This window comes from Oryctolagus cuniculus, chromosome 7, assembly GCF_051225735.1.
Source record: "Oryctolagus cuniculus isolate XC-2025 breed Fujian yellow rabbit chromosome 7, ASM5122573v1, whole genome shotgun sequence".
Classification (NCBI taxonomy): Eukaryota; Metazoa; Chordata; class Mammalia; order Lagomorpha; family Leporidae; genus Oryctolagus; species Oryctolagus cuniculus.
The window spans coordinates 135,434,110-135,447,688 of NC_142873.1; the positions used below are offsets into that span (position 1 = coordinate 135,434,110).

The following is a 13,579-nucleotide window of genomic DNA, read 5'->3' on the forward strand; positions in this document are numbered from 1 at the left end:
ACCGTCATGCGCCTACCAACCAGTCCCAGCTCCCATCCACTGCAGGAGTGATCTGCTTCACACCATACCCTGGGGGCCCCAGAGTGTCACAGAGATGCCACACAGCGGGGCCTCAGCCAGAACCAGAACCTGACGGAAGAGAGGGCCAAGCCTGTCTACGGGGCTGAGCGGGAGAGGCCCCGCCGCAGGGCTCTGGAGCAGCACGGTGGATAAAGCGCCTGGGTTCACACACACAGCCCTTTCCTCCCGGAACACGTCTGCCTGCAAGAGATCCAAGCAGGGCCTGGCCTGGAGCCACTGACCGGCCTCAGAGGGGACAGGCACACAGATGAGAGTGTGTGCGTGCACTGAGGCAGAGCGCTGAACAAACTGATCTGAAACCCATAAAGAAACTCTCATCTCATTGCTTCTGTCCCCAGAATATTGCCAATATTTCTCTCTCCGTCTCCACCGCCAGCATCATGCAAGTCCAAACCACCACCATCTTCTGCCTGGACTCTTGCAACTGTCTCCCAGCTGGGCTTCCCAGGTACCCTCCAGCCCCTCCAATCCGCTCTCCACACAGCCACCAGGGTCATCTTTTTTTTTTTTTTTTTTAATTTTTTTATTTATTTGAAAGACAGAACTACAGAGAGAGGTAGAGACAGAGAGAGAGAGGTCCTCCATCCACTGGTTCACTTCCCAGATGGCCGCAACGGCTGGAGCTGCGCTGATCCGAAGCCAGGAGCTTCTTCTGTGTCTCCTACGTGGGTGCAGGGGCCCAAGGACTTGGGCCATCTTCTACTGCTTTCCCAGGCCATAGCAAAGAGCTGGATCAGAAGAGGAGCAGCCGGGACTAGAACCGGTTCCCATAGGGGATGCTGGTGCTTCAGGCCAGGGCTTTAACCCGCTGCGCCACAACACTGGCCCCCAGGGTCATCTTTTTTAAAGGCAAATCAGATCACACACCACCCTTGCTTACAACCCTTCAATGGATCCCAAGGTGATTAGGGCAAACATGAAACTCCTAGGACCTCGCTGTGTCCTCCCTGAAGCGGATGCTGAGACGCAGACTTGGGGTGGACCCAGGAGCACAAGCAGAGCAGGGGGTGAGGAAGTCCTACGCGTACTCCTCACTGTCCCCACTGTCGAGCCCCTCTCTCTTCATGGGGCCCGCCAGCATGCGGGACCCAAAGCAGCTAGGCAAGAATCTCTGCTGGAGGGTCGGTGGGATCCCTACTGTCTCCCCTGGTGGAAATGCCCCACCCCTGGGGAGAGAACTCTTAATCCCACAGAACCTTCGGCTGCTGAGACAGGAAGTGTGGTGCCCCCAAGCTGGTATTTGGAAATGGCAGTGAGGAAGCCCAGTCCCATTCTCACCCCTCGGGTCCTAGATGCATAAAGTCCAGCTGTTACGACACACACTGGCCAGCGCCTTGGCTCACTAGGCTAATCCTCCACCTGCGGCACCGGTACTCTGGGTTCTAGTCCCGGTCGGGGTGCCAGATTCTGTCCTGGTTGCTCCTCTTCCAGTCCAGCTCTCTGCTGTGGCCCAGGAAGGCAGTGGAGGATGGCCCAAGTGCTTGGGCCCTGCACCCGCATGGGAGACCAGGAGGAAGCATTGGCTCCTGGCTTTGGATCGACACAGCACGCCGGCCATAGCAACCATTTGGGGGATGAACCAACGAAAGGAAGACCTTTCTCTCTCTCTCTCTCTCTCTCTCTCTCTCTCTCTCTCTCTCTCACTGTCTAACTCTGTCAAAAAAAAAAAAAAAAAAAAAAGAAAAAGACAAACACTGGACCTGACCTGGCATTTAGCCTCGCAGTAAAGATGCTCCCATCCTACATCGGAGTACCTAAATTTCATTCCTGACTCCAGCTTCCTTCTAATGCAGACCCTAGGAGGCAGCAGGTGATGGCTCAAAGTAACTGGGCTCCTGCCACCCATGTGAGAGATCTGGATTGCACTCCCAGTTCCTGGTTCAGCCCTAACTGCCGTGGACATTTGCGGAATGAACCGTAAATGAAACCACATTCTGTCTGTCTGTCTGTCTTTCTCTCTGTCTCTCTTCCTCTAAAATGATTTTTTTTAATTTTTATAAGACATAACACCATTTATTGGCCATTAGGAGGGCATACCTAAAAAATCTTTGCACCAAAGTTAACTTACCTATCTTTCCATTCCATTTTTTCAGGAACTGTTTGAAGTGACCTCATGTACCACATCCCGGAGAACAGAATCCCAGCCTTAGAGCTGCCACCTTCGCTGAGTTTTGAAGAGACCATTCCAACATTCTACCAGGCAGCAGCTTCTGAGTCACGTGGTGTATAATAGGACCAGCATCTCCCAGTGTCCACTGGGAGTCTCAATCCGAGAGGACGATGTGTGAGAGTCCACGTCACCAAGTCAAACACTCTGGAAGCTCAGCCAGTGAGTGCCAGCGTCAGCACCGTGGGCATGTCTGAATATTTGTCCGTCTCAGTAAGCACACTTCACTGTTGTCTTCAGGGACAGTTGTCCCAGATGGCTGGTCATTCCCTACCAGGACCAGCAGCACGCTGATGTTAGTCTCTGCTGCCCCGGGTCATACATCTGGGAGCTTCACTAGCTAGAGGGGGCCCGTGCTGTTCGGGCTGGGCATGGCTTCCATCCTGACCGCTGTGCTACTCTCTGGTCCACTGTGAATGCGTAAGACAACTGAGGACAGGGGCTGGCTGCTGGCCGATGGACAAGTCTTCCTGTTCTCTAGTTGTCTAAAGTCTTTTCTGTGCTGGCTGCAAAATGCAAAAATGTTGGGTTCATTCGCATAGAGCCCTTCATGCCCCCTCATCCTCGGACTTCCTAACTCTGCTCATTCAATTGTGTCCCTTGAAGGACCCTGACAGATTGATCAAGCTTTCATCATTGCCCAATAGTCTATGTATAAACTTGCCACAGACTCACCCCTTCATAAATAGGTAACCAAACTGCGCAGCTTAAAGTTCTACCCAGCGAAGATTTGTTCTCAACACTGTCCTCCAGGGTCACCAGCATACTGAACTGACCCAGCAGTGAAGCAGCCCAGGACTTTTCCTCCTCCATCAGCTGCTCTTGGGAGTCTCCTGACGGGGGACAGGTGTGAGCTCAGAAGACAGCATTGGCTCAACTAAGCCACCTGTGTATGTATTCACTGGCGCCTCTGGACCTGTTCAGCTCTAACCCAAATGTACGGTTTTCACCATATAGTGGGTTGTGCAGGCATCTACCCAGCCCTTACGACTCAGATGCAGCAATGCCCAGCTCAGGGGAGGCAGCTCTGGCCAGGCAGTCACCTGATGGCCTGTGGCATGTGCTCAGTCTCTGCCGGAGCCCAGGAACACCGCAAAGCTGACTTTCAAGCATAGAGTGATTCTCTGTTGCAGAAGGCTGCTCCATAGTTCTAGGGGTTTTCCCGGTGGCTCTCCTAAACTCTACCGTGGATATCTCTAACACTACTGTATTTATGCAGGCCAAGAAGTCAGGAAAAGCACAGTGCAGTCCACACTGGACACTGAACTCCGTTTTCAACCAGAACTCATTCAAAACCGGCAAGTTCCTGGGCCACTCAATGGAGGAACTACTCTCCCGAAGCTCCCAAGACCCACCAGGCACCGCACCTCCTGCTTAGTGATGGGAGATCCAAGGTGCAACCCCAGTGTGTGAGCCTCTGCATCTTCCTAGGATTTGTCTCCCTCCTCTTAACACAAACCTCTCTTGCTAGGGCATCCCAAAAATCGCCACTTCCTGTTCATTGGGTTCGATGAGAATCATGCCCTCAGTAGAGTGGACCAGCACGATGTTCTTGCAACATCAAGATAATCAAAGATCCTTTAGTCTACACTGCAACTGAGAGCAAGAAAATCAACATAGCCTTGGGGCAAGACAGTGAGTATGCATGCTGTCCTTCCCATGTGAATACAAACTGCTTCTAATCTTTCTTCCTGATGTGAATTGGAAAGATCAAATGCTGCATATCAAATGCTGGAGGCTATGTGGGTCTGTTGTAGTAGAGATGCCATACCCAGCACAGGCCCTGCGACGGGAGAGCACTGGTTTGGCGGCTCCTCTGTATTCTTCGTGGCCGAGCTGGACTTTCAGGGGCCCTCCCAGTAAACTGAATGGAAATGTGGTGGGGAGAAGCAGCCCCTGAATTCTTTACATCTTTATGACAGCACAGATTTCTACAGTGCCACCTAAGGTGTGGAATTGCTTTGGATATAATAGCCTGACTACGGAGTTAGAGGACAGTTTTAAAGGCCTCTTACCGTAATGGCCTGGAAACCAATGTGAAGGTTTGTGCAACTAACTATAACCGTTCTCATTACACAAGGCTATTTCAAAAAGTTCATGGGAAAAATGGAGTTGAAAGATAAGTTTATTTGGGTACAAAAATATTTTGAAATCCATGCATATTTTTCCCATAGTATGTATTTCCATGAACTTTTTAAAGTATCGTCATATACTCAGAAAAATGCGGTCAGTATGTGGACCCATTGACCCCCCCCCATTACCCTGTCACCCCATCTCCCCACCACACTGTCTTGTCCAGTCGGCATTGCTATCACCGAATCTCACAGACCGGGCACTTTGTAAAGAAAAGAAATTTATTTCTCACAGTTCTGGAGGCTGTGAGGTCCACCATACAGATGTTGGCACCTGGTGGGGACCCTCGCTGCCTCCTTCCGCAATGGAAGGCAGGGGGACGTGAAGGTAAGACAAGGAAGGGGCACACTCGCAGCCTCAAGCCCTTTTATGCTTGGCGTTAACCCTCTTATGAGTGGGGAGCTCTCGTGACCTAAGCACCTCCCACCCCGCAGGGTCAGGTATTAAGTTTCCAATGCATGCTTTCTCAGGGGACACATTCAAGCCACAGTATCCCCGGTGAGACAGCGTGAGACCAGGGCCCCCTTATCAGCTGGCCTCCACATGCCACAATTCTAGTAATGGAGGCTAACAGGGCATTTGGGTTCTTAGCGCAGGCTCTGTATCCAACAGCCCCCCCAAAATTGAATTGTTCTCTGTTTCCCGATGTACAGTTACTCTGCTAAATGGCAACAGGTCCTTTTGGGGGAGAACTGGGATTCTTGTTCCTCCGTGGGGTAGTGTTGTGAAGACTGCCCTCGGGTGGGTTTGGCTTCCTCTTCGCTCCATGAACTATGAGCCTGGCAGGTGGCTCGTCTCAGGGAAACGAGTGGAGATTCCGGATTTCCTGTCTCAGAGGCAGCCGTAAGCCTGCGTCTTCTTGCTGAGCTACTCTTGATTGTGCTTGGTTTTACAAGTCAAGCAATACCTTGTTGGCTGCTCACACGTCTGGCTCCTAGGAACGTGGGCTGTGAACTGTGAGGACAGATCGCTGGGGGTCAAGGCCCCTACCTGCTGCTGCTGCTGCCGCTGCTGTTTCATATAGTAAACAAGCCCACCTCTCCTCTGTCGGTTACCTGCTGGCACCTAGCCTCTGTTGTCCAAAATCCCATCATTCCCGCTGTCACCAGGGAGCGGTTTTACGGCAGCGTCTCTTGTCATCAACCCTTGCCTACAGAAGAGGGCGCCACGGAGCACTTCAGGGGTGCTGTGGATCCCTGACTGTGCATTCTTTCTTCTCTAGTGAATGGGGTGGCCTCTGGAGCTTTGCAGAAAATTGAGACAGTAGGGGTCATAGATCACACACCACGCCTCTGACTCATTCTTCAATACTCATCCAAGGCAATCCCAGCAGCTCCATCAGATTGTCTGCAGGCCCAAGTTTCGTGGTGCCCTCGCCAGGTAGCGAATCCTGACCCCAGTGAGCTACATCTCTATCTCGGCTTTTATTCCCACCCCTACCTCCACCCCCACCCAAACCTTGCCAGATCCACCTCTCTGTGTGGCCTCTCGGCTCCTGCTGGTCCATACTGGTGGTTCGTGCTGCTCTTTTGATGAATAAATGATTTCTTCCTTAGTGCATTTTCCTACTCAAGCTACACTCAGAACTGGTCCCAAGGGGGCTGGCGCTGTGGCTAAGCGGGTTAATGCCCTGGCTTGAAGCACCAGCATCCCATATGGATGCCAGTTCTAGTCCTGGCTGCTCCTCTTCCAATCCAGCTCTCTGCTATGCCCTGGGAAAGCAGTAGAAGATGGCCCAAGTCCTTGGGCCCCTGCACCTGCATGGGAGACCTAGAAGAAGCTCCTGGCTCCTGGCTTCAGATCGGCACAGCTCCAGCTGTTGCAGCCATCTGGGGAGTGAACCAGCAGATGGAAGACCTCTCTCTCTGTCTCTACCTCTCTCTGTAACTCTGTCTTTCAAATAAATAAAATAAATCCTTAAAAAAAAAAAAAAAAGAGCTGATCCCAGTTGGTTTTTTTACTTCTCTGATGACCTTGAGACCCACATGTTAAAGATGGGAGAGCTACAAAATAGAAGGATCCAGAGTCCCTAATTGCTACCACTTATCAAGACATCTACTTTGGAAAACAAGAAATAAATTTGTATTGTTAAGATGCAAAGATGTTAAAGGCTTGTCTATTGTAGCAGCTGTTACCACTTTAATATAACACTCTAGTTGCTGCTAGAATACAGAATAAACGGATCCAAGCTCTAGAAAAAGAAGGAGAACGTCCCCAAGGCTCAGTCCTACCTTGTGGATCCTCATCGTCTGCTCAAGGCTCAACCTTCCTCTCAAGACAATTGAAACTGGGAATGTCAGATCCTCTCAAAAGAAGGCGTGCCCCTGCCTCTGGAGGTGTGGTCAGACCCTAACACCCCTCAACAACACAAACAGTAGTCTGACATCCATGCATTTCCCGAAGTCTGAGTTCTCCAGCCTTGATACCCACTGTGGCTGGCCAGGCTGGGCTCAGCCCTGCTGGTTTTCATTTGTCAACATTTCAGAAAGTCTCACCCTCTCTCACCTTATCCCCCCAAGTGGCTTTTCCATCAGCAGAGGAGGAAGAGGAGGAGAAGGAGGAGGAGAGGCAAGAGGACTGTTTGCAAAAGGGCTGCTGCGCTCTCTCACGCGCTCTCTCTCTCTCTCTCTCCCCCCCCCAGGCCGTGTGCGCAGAGGAGACCTCAGAAGACTTCTCCCGCATGGTCAGAGCACAGGCCAGGAAGTGTTACGATGTCTGAACAAATTCTAAACCTACAATCGAAGGCACAAATTCCAGAGCGGACCCAGACTCACTGGCCCCAAGTCTGGTTTCCTCTCTGGGTCTCGGTTTTTGCATCTGGAGATAATTCCTATTTCTCAGGCCACAGAAGCTGGAGGTAAGAATCAGAGCAAATAACAGCCCAAAGCGGACAGAAAGGGACGTGCCATCGCTGCTATCAGTGCTGCAGCCACTATCGCCGCCTCCGAGCCGCTGTCAGCCCCATCCCATCACCCATGCGGCAAATACATATGGCATGTGCCGGGAATGCAAGAATAACAAGGAAGCCCCGTCCCCTGCTCTCCTAGGGCTTACATTCTAGTGAAAGAAACAAGTGCTCATCAGATAATCAAACAAATTAGTGTATAATTACAAACTGACATAAATATTCTAAAGGAAAGCAACACATTCTATGGGAGCAAATAAAGAATAAGCTGGCTTCAATGCCTCTCTAAAGACGTAACATTTGAACTGACATCTGAAGCATGAGTAGGCGCTAACCAGCAAAGAGGAGAGGGTGGGGAGGAGCACGCGGAGCAGATGGCATAACAGGTGCCAGGCTCTGCGGTGGGGGGAGAGGGACATGAACGCGCTGGTGGAAGTGAAAGGCCAGCAGGGAGAGACCACAGAGGCCAAAGCGGGGACAGCTGTGAGTGAGGCCAAAGAGGCAGGTGAGGCCACGCTCTGCAGTCTTCAGAATACGTTGACGAGGTTGGTCTTCCCGGTAAGAGCAACAGGAGGCCAGTGAAAGGGATTCAGCCAGGGGACGAGGGATGGAGCCGGGCCGGTGTTTGGAAAGGGGCACCCTGGCTGCGATGTGGACAGCGGGTTGCAGGGAGCAAGAAGAGAAGCAGAACCATCAGGTTTCCTTCGTGGGATCCAGGAGGCTTCGGCTGCAAGTGTAAAATCAACAGGCAGGATAATGGGCTTCCAGCAGCTGCTGCTGACGTCTTGGGCTCTTAGTGTCTCATGAAATTCGCCGGGTTCTTTTGGTTTCAAACAATGGAATCTCACCTGACATAGGGGTTAGAGAGCGACTTTAAAATCCTACAGCCAAAAGTACACTTGAAAAGCCCTTTAACCACTTACCAAGTACAGTCAGTATACATGGGTTTGTTTATACAGCCATGAACAGAAATTTTTAGGCACACTAAAGTTAGAGAGCCATGGAACTAGAATAAAGAAGGCAACAGAAGGAAAGCCCATATGCAAATGTCTGGGCATTCAAATCCCTCTGCCTTGAAGAGGACTATTCAAGTCCCTAGCAGTGAATGAGGGGTTCTGGGGTGCGGGGAAGGAGGCAGGGTAGGAATGGTTTTCATTCCAACCTTCCTGAATACGTATTCAATGCCAATGTTCAGGTGTTAGAACTCGCACATAGTCCAGTATGAGGTACTAATATTAGGTGACCAGTGTATAAGAGTCACGTCTCAACATCTACTCCAGCCTCTCCTCCTTCCCTGAACGTGAATTATTTCCCCAGAGCCCCGCCCCCTCCCACTCCAGATCCACCTGAAGGCTAAGATGAGCCCAGCCTGGGTCAAGCCAGGATCCTCATAGCAGACGGGATAGGCTCGGCCACGCTACGGTAACAAACAACCCCTAATCTCAGCGACTTCAAACAACAAAGCTTATCCGTTACTCTACTGGTGCAGTCTGGCTCGGTTGGGGCTCTGCACCATGTATCCTCACCCCACTGATGGAGCAGAACAAAATCTCGTGGCAGAGGGAACAAGAGCTCTGGAGGGCTTCAGGCGGCAATTAAATGCTCAAACATGGCACAAGTCACTTCCATTCACAACTCATTGGCCAGAATTAATCACAAGGCTTCACCCAACCACAAAAGGGCCAAGAAGTGCAATCCTTCCATGTGTTCAGCAGGTGCATCGCCAGAAATATTTGACAAACAACACTAATGACTTCCACATGCTCTAAATGCACGATGACAAGACAGCGGAGAGACAGGCTTTCATTATTAAGTCTGTGTTTGGATCCAGGGCCCTGTGCAACCATGTGGCTGAATAAAATGCGCCCCACTCTTGCCCAGGGGGTAAAGCCTGTGCCCAGAAGTAGACTTCTAGAGAGCAGTTGGATGTGCTATTTGGAAATTAAAGACATGTCCCAGTAGGGCCAGCTGAGAGTCTAGGGCTTGGCTCTGCTGTCGCTCCACTCCTTCCACCAGCTCTATGGGGACCATAGAGGAATCCTGGGGCTGGGGCTCACTCTGTCACCAAAAGATTTCTGACAGCCCCTGAAAGCTCCTGGGCTAGGGACAAAGTATCTACGGCAGAATCTCGGCCTTTAGAAGCTCCCAGTGTGATGACTGCTGCAGGTTATGGTGGAGCCTCCCCAACGTCATCAGTGCTTAGACACACACGATGCTCCACCCATCCACAGGTGCGGCCTATTTCCCTTCCCTGTGGCTCAGGAAGCCTTGTGACTTGCTTTGACCAATAGCGTGCAACAGAAGTGAAGTCCTAAACTTCCAAACCCTAAGAGGTGCTACTCCCGCCTCCTCCAACTTGGCACCCAGCGGGAGAACTGACTGGTTGGAGCCCAGGTAGGGAAAAGCCCTGAAGAGTGAGTGGCCAACCTGGACATTTCAGCCACAGTGGAGCTCCCAGCTGAGAGTAGCCACACAAGTGACCCAAACTATGCGAGATGGTGCAGAACTGCCCACTAGGGACCAACAACCCAAAAAGCAATGACTTTGTAAGTCTGTCATTGTTCGAAGTCACTAAGTTTGAGGATGGTTTGTCACAGAGCAACAGACAATTGGGAAGCATGCAATATCAGACAGGTGCACATGGTTCCAAAGCCCAGCAAAAGATCGAAGAACACCATAAAGGATGCTTTAGAATGGGTTCTCTGGAAACAGCCTTTGAAACAGGGGTGCAGCGGGGCTTTGGGGCAGGAGAGCTGCTCCGGAGAGATGCACCTGTAAAGCAGTGGGGGAGCTTGGATTAGACAGCAATGTGGTTGCCTCAGAGCCCTCAGCCAATCCTATGAGAAACTGCAAAGGTGGGAACAAAATTCAGGTTCTTCCAAACTGACACAAGGGAGCCCCGCCCTTGAATCACCTGCTTAGCCAGCACTGGCTGTGAGCTGGTCCCAGGAGAGGGCCCAACCTTAGGCACGGAAGTTACCTGTGGCTGCTGAACACCCCGTGGAGAGACGCAGCTGTCCGGCCTCAGGAGCCAGGCTTCCGGAAGCTAAGGACAGAGGTGGGCCCTGAAGTGGGCAACCAGGAGGCGAACATGGTGTCTCCATGGGAGGTGAGCCCACGGTGCCTGAGCTGAGACAGGGAAGTGCCTGGCGAGGTGAGAAAAGAGAGAGTTTCCAGGGAAGGGAAAGAGCAGAAGCCAAGGCTCCAAGGTAGCACACGCAGCAAACACAAAGAGGAAAATACACGGAAGAAATGCCGGCTCTCTTCTGGCCGAAGAGTTCCCGGTGAGGAGCTGGCTGGGGAGGTCTCTGTTTCAAGTGATCCTCCTGACAGCAACACGGAAGGCAGGGCCAGCACGGAGAGGCCACAGGCAGATGTCCGTGATGCGAGAGAGAGAAACGAAGTCGCACTCGCGGGTGCTGCAGGTGTGCGCGGGCCGGCTCTTGCAGCGACGTCTCCTGGCAGCCAGGTTATGCCGCAGCTTAGCCCGAGCTGTTGGCCTGGTGGCTGGAAGGGGACGTGGGAGGAGACTCTAGGGTGAGATGGCGGAGTGAGCACGCGCATGTGTGTGTGCATGGATGTGCACACATGCTACACGGCCCCTTGCCAGGTAGAAGCTCCTGCAATCATTGACAGGCTTGGAGGAGCTCCGGCCTTTAAGAGGAAAGCAGAGAACATTGCTGCCTAAGAGGGGTTTCAGGGTACTCAAGGGAATCCATCCGATGTCCCTTTCCTGAGTGGCGGGGGCCCCCGACTAACCCCTGGCCCACCTAAGCACAGCCAACTTGCCAGGTGGAGAATTCAATTTTCTTTAGAAATCTGCTACTGTGATAATTCATTCCTGGGCCAAATCTCGGCATTTTCTGCTCTTGGGCTGCAGGAGAAACTCTCTTCATCTGCCAGGGGGAGGCCCTCAGGCCACCACGCTTCTCCTTAAATCAGTGATTAATCACTCCCGGCCTCTCATTGTCTTTTTCCAATGCATTGATCCGCCCCATCACCTAATTCCATGGGCTGTGTAATTACCACTCTGCCTGTACCTCTCAAATATCCGAGAGATCGCACCCACCAGCCAGGCACTTCCTGTCACCGAGTCGCACCATCTCGCTTTCCCACCTGGGAAGTCTTCATAATTGTGCTGCCAGAGCAGTGGTACCTCCGCCCTCCACCAGTAACGAGGGTCTCGTTACCAACTGGCCGGTGGGTGATCCAGCTCCAAAATCCCATTTTAGAGTCTGTTTCCTAGGAACCGCTCCTCGCACCGACTCTCTGGTAGGTCAGGCTCCCTAGAAATAGATCAAATAGGGAGCTTTGCGTGCAGAGGACCTAGGGGAGGCTGAGCTCAGGAACAAAACCAGCAAAGGAGGGAGGGAAGCAGGACTGGGCAGAGGGCAAAGATGAATTCTGATGCATTTGCATCACTCAGCCCTATGGAAAGCTCTAGAGCAGATAAGGCCCTTAGGGACATCCCCAAATGAGGCAAGAGTAATCAGCTAGTTATGGAACCTAGACTGCCCCAAGGGGACAGCAGAACCCTTTGACCAAAAGCAGTTCTTGGGGAGAGACGCAGCTGAATTTTGTTGGCCACCAATGCTCTCACTGACTGGAAGACTGGAAGGATCAAGGACTCCACTAAGTCCCTTTGTGGGCAACCTAGAGGCCATGCCACTGTGTGTTTCACCCAATATAAGTGAACTCAGGATGGAGAGAGAGGATCAGTATTTTTGCTAAAGTCAAGTAAGTGTGCTGGGTTTGACCACAGGAAGTCATGGAGATGGGAAAGTGAGTTCATTCTGGGGAGTTCATGAAGGAGGTTGAGTGGGCAGGAGGAGGGAAGGGACAAGGACTCTCCTGATCTTGTTAGACACTGCCACTGGCTGCCTTCTCTAGGGACCTAGAGCCTGGGACAAGAAAGCACAGCATTGAGTGCAGCTTGTGCTGTCTCCATGCAAACAGGTATACTCTCACATAAACACAAACCACACACAGAGCACCACGGAACTTTCCCAAGGCAAGGATTCCAGCCACAGGCTTGTGAGTAGATCTCTATGTTCATTAGTCAAAAACTGCCCTCTGCAGATGAGACTTCCGTGTACCACGCTCAAGGTCAAGTCCCCCAGCAGAAGGCATGGCTTTGTCTTTAAGTCTGTTCAGAATTATGGCAGCAACTCAAAGCGAGGAGAACCCAAGACACACCATCAGCAGCTGCAGCTCATGTGTACTGGGGCTGCTGTGTCTCAGGCACCTGGGAAGCACTCGATAAGCACTAACTCATTTCATCCTCCCAAAGCCATCGGAGGCAGGGACTTCCATCACCCACTTTCATGGACGAAGGAATCCATGATTATACAACAGGTTGATGGCAGGACTAGGATCAAGATTCCAATAAGGTTGATAAATACAGAGATAAGCAGAGCAGTGAGAAACAAGCAGACTCATCCATTCACTCATCAAACATTCATGGGGAGCCGACTGTTCCAGGCACTCGGGAAACATTAGGGAACGGTAGTCACAGGGCTCCTTTCCTAGCAGGAGAGATAGGCAATAAACAACGAATATGCATTGACACCGACTCACATGTGTTCAGAGGCGTGACGGATGCTGCGAGATGGTACCCGGTTTCCCACTTCTGAACTGAAGCTCGGGGAAAGCCGGAGGCAGTGGCATTTAGCCGACCCCCTCTCCAGACTATCTTCATTCAAGACAGCTGCTTCGCCAGGTGGAGCGCTCCCTTCCCTAGGGGAGCCCACATCCAATATCTGATCAATGAAAGGTCGCAACAGCCTCAGCACAGGGCCGGCATGCGGAACAGCTGTGAAGTCACCACTGGGCCTGGCTCAAGTCCCAGCTCCCTGCTAATGCACATCCCAGGAGGCAGCGGGTGATGCTCAAGTCCTTGGGTCCCTGCCACCAGCATGGGGCACCTGGACTGAGTTCTGGGCTCCTGGCTTTGGCCTGGCCCAGCCCCAGCTGCTGTGAGCATTTGAGGAGTGAACCAGCAGATGGAAGATCTCTCTTGCTCACTCTCACTCACTCTCTCTCTCTCTCTCTCTCTCTCTCTGTGTCTCTCTGACTCTCAAGAAAATAAAAAAAAAATTTAAGTGATATTTGAGTGGAGGATTGGAGAAAAAGGTAAGGACATTCATTATCCAAAGGGAGAGCTGGTGGGAAAGTATTCTATGGCAGAGGAAACAGCAAAACCGGGGCAGGAGCACAGCCAGGAGGCCGAGGTGGCTGGAGTGGAGTAGCAGGAGCACCGGGGAGCAGTCAGGAGTGGGGCAGCTGACAGGGAC

At 51.9% G+C, this 13,579-nt stretch overlaps 1 long non-coding RNA gene across 2 annotated transcripts; it reads right to left on the minus strand.

The window, feature by feature from the left end:
• Positions 1–6,465: 6,465 nt before the first annotated feature.
• LOC149125746 (uncharacterized) lies at positions 6,466–13,350 on the minus strand. 2 transcript variants are annotated; one of them, XR_016237402.1, is made up of 4 exons: positions 12,864–13,350; positions 11,327–11,572; positions 10,267–10,793; positions 6,466–8,134 (listed from the first exon to the last, which is right to left on the minus strand). It is a non-coding gene; the product is annotated as an uncharacterized LOC149125746 (long non-coding RNA). The 2 variants fall into 2 exon arrangements; XR_016237403.1 differs by lacking the exon at positions 6,466–8,134 and adding an exon at positions 8,144–10,058.
• Between the last annotated feature and the right edge of the window lie 229 nt (positions 13,351–13,579).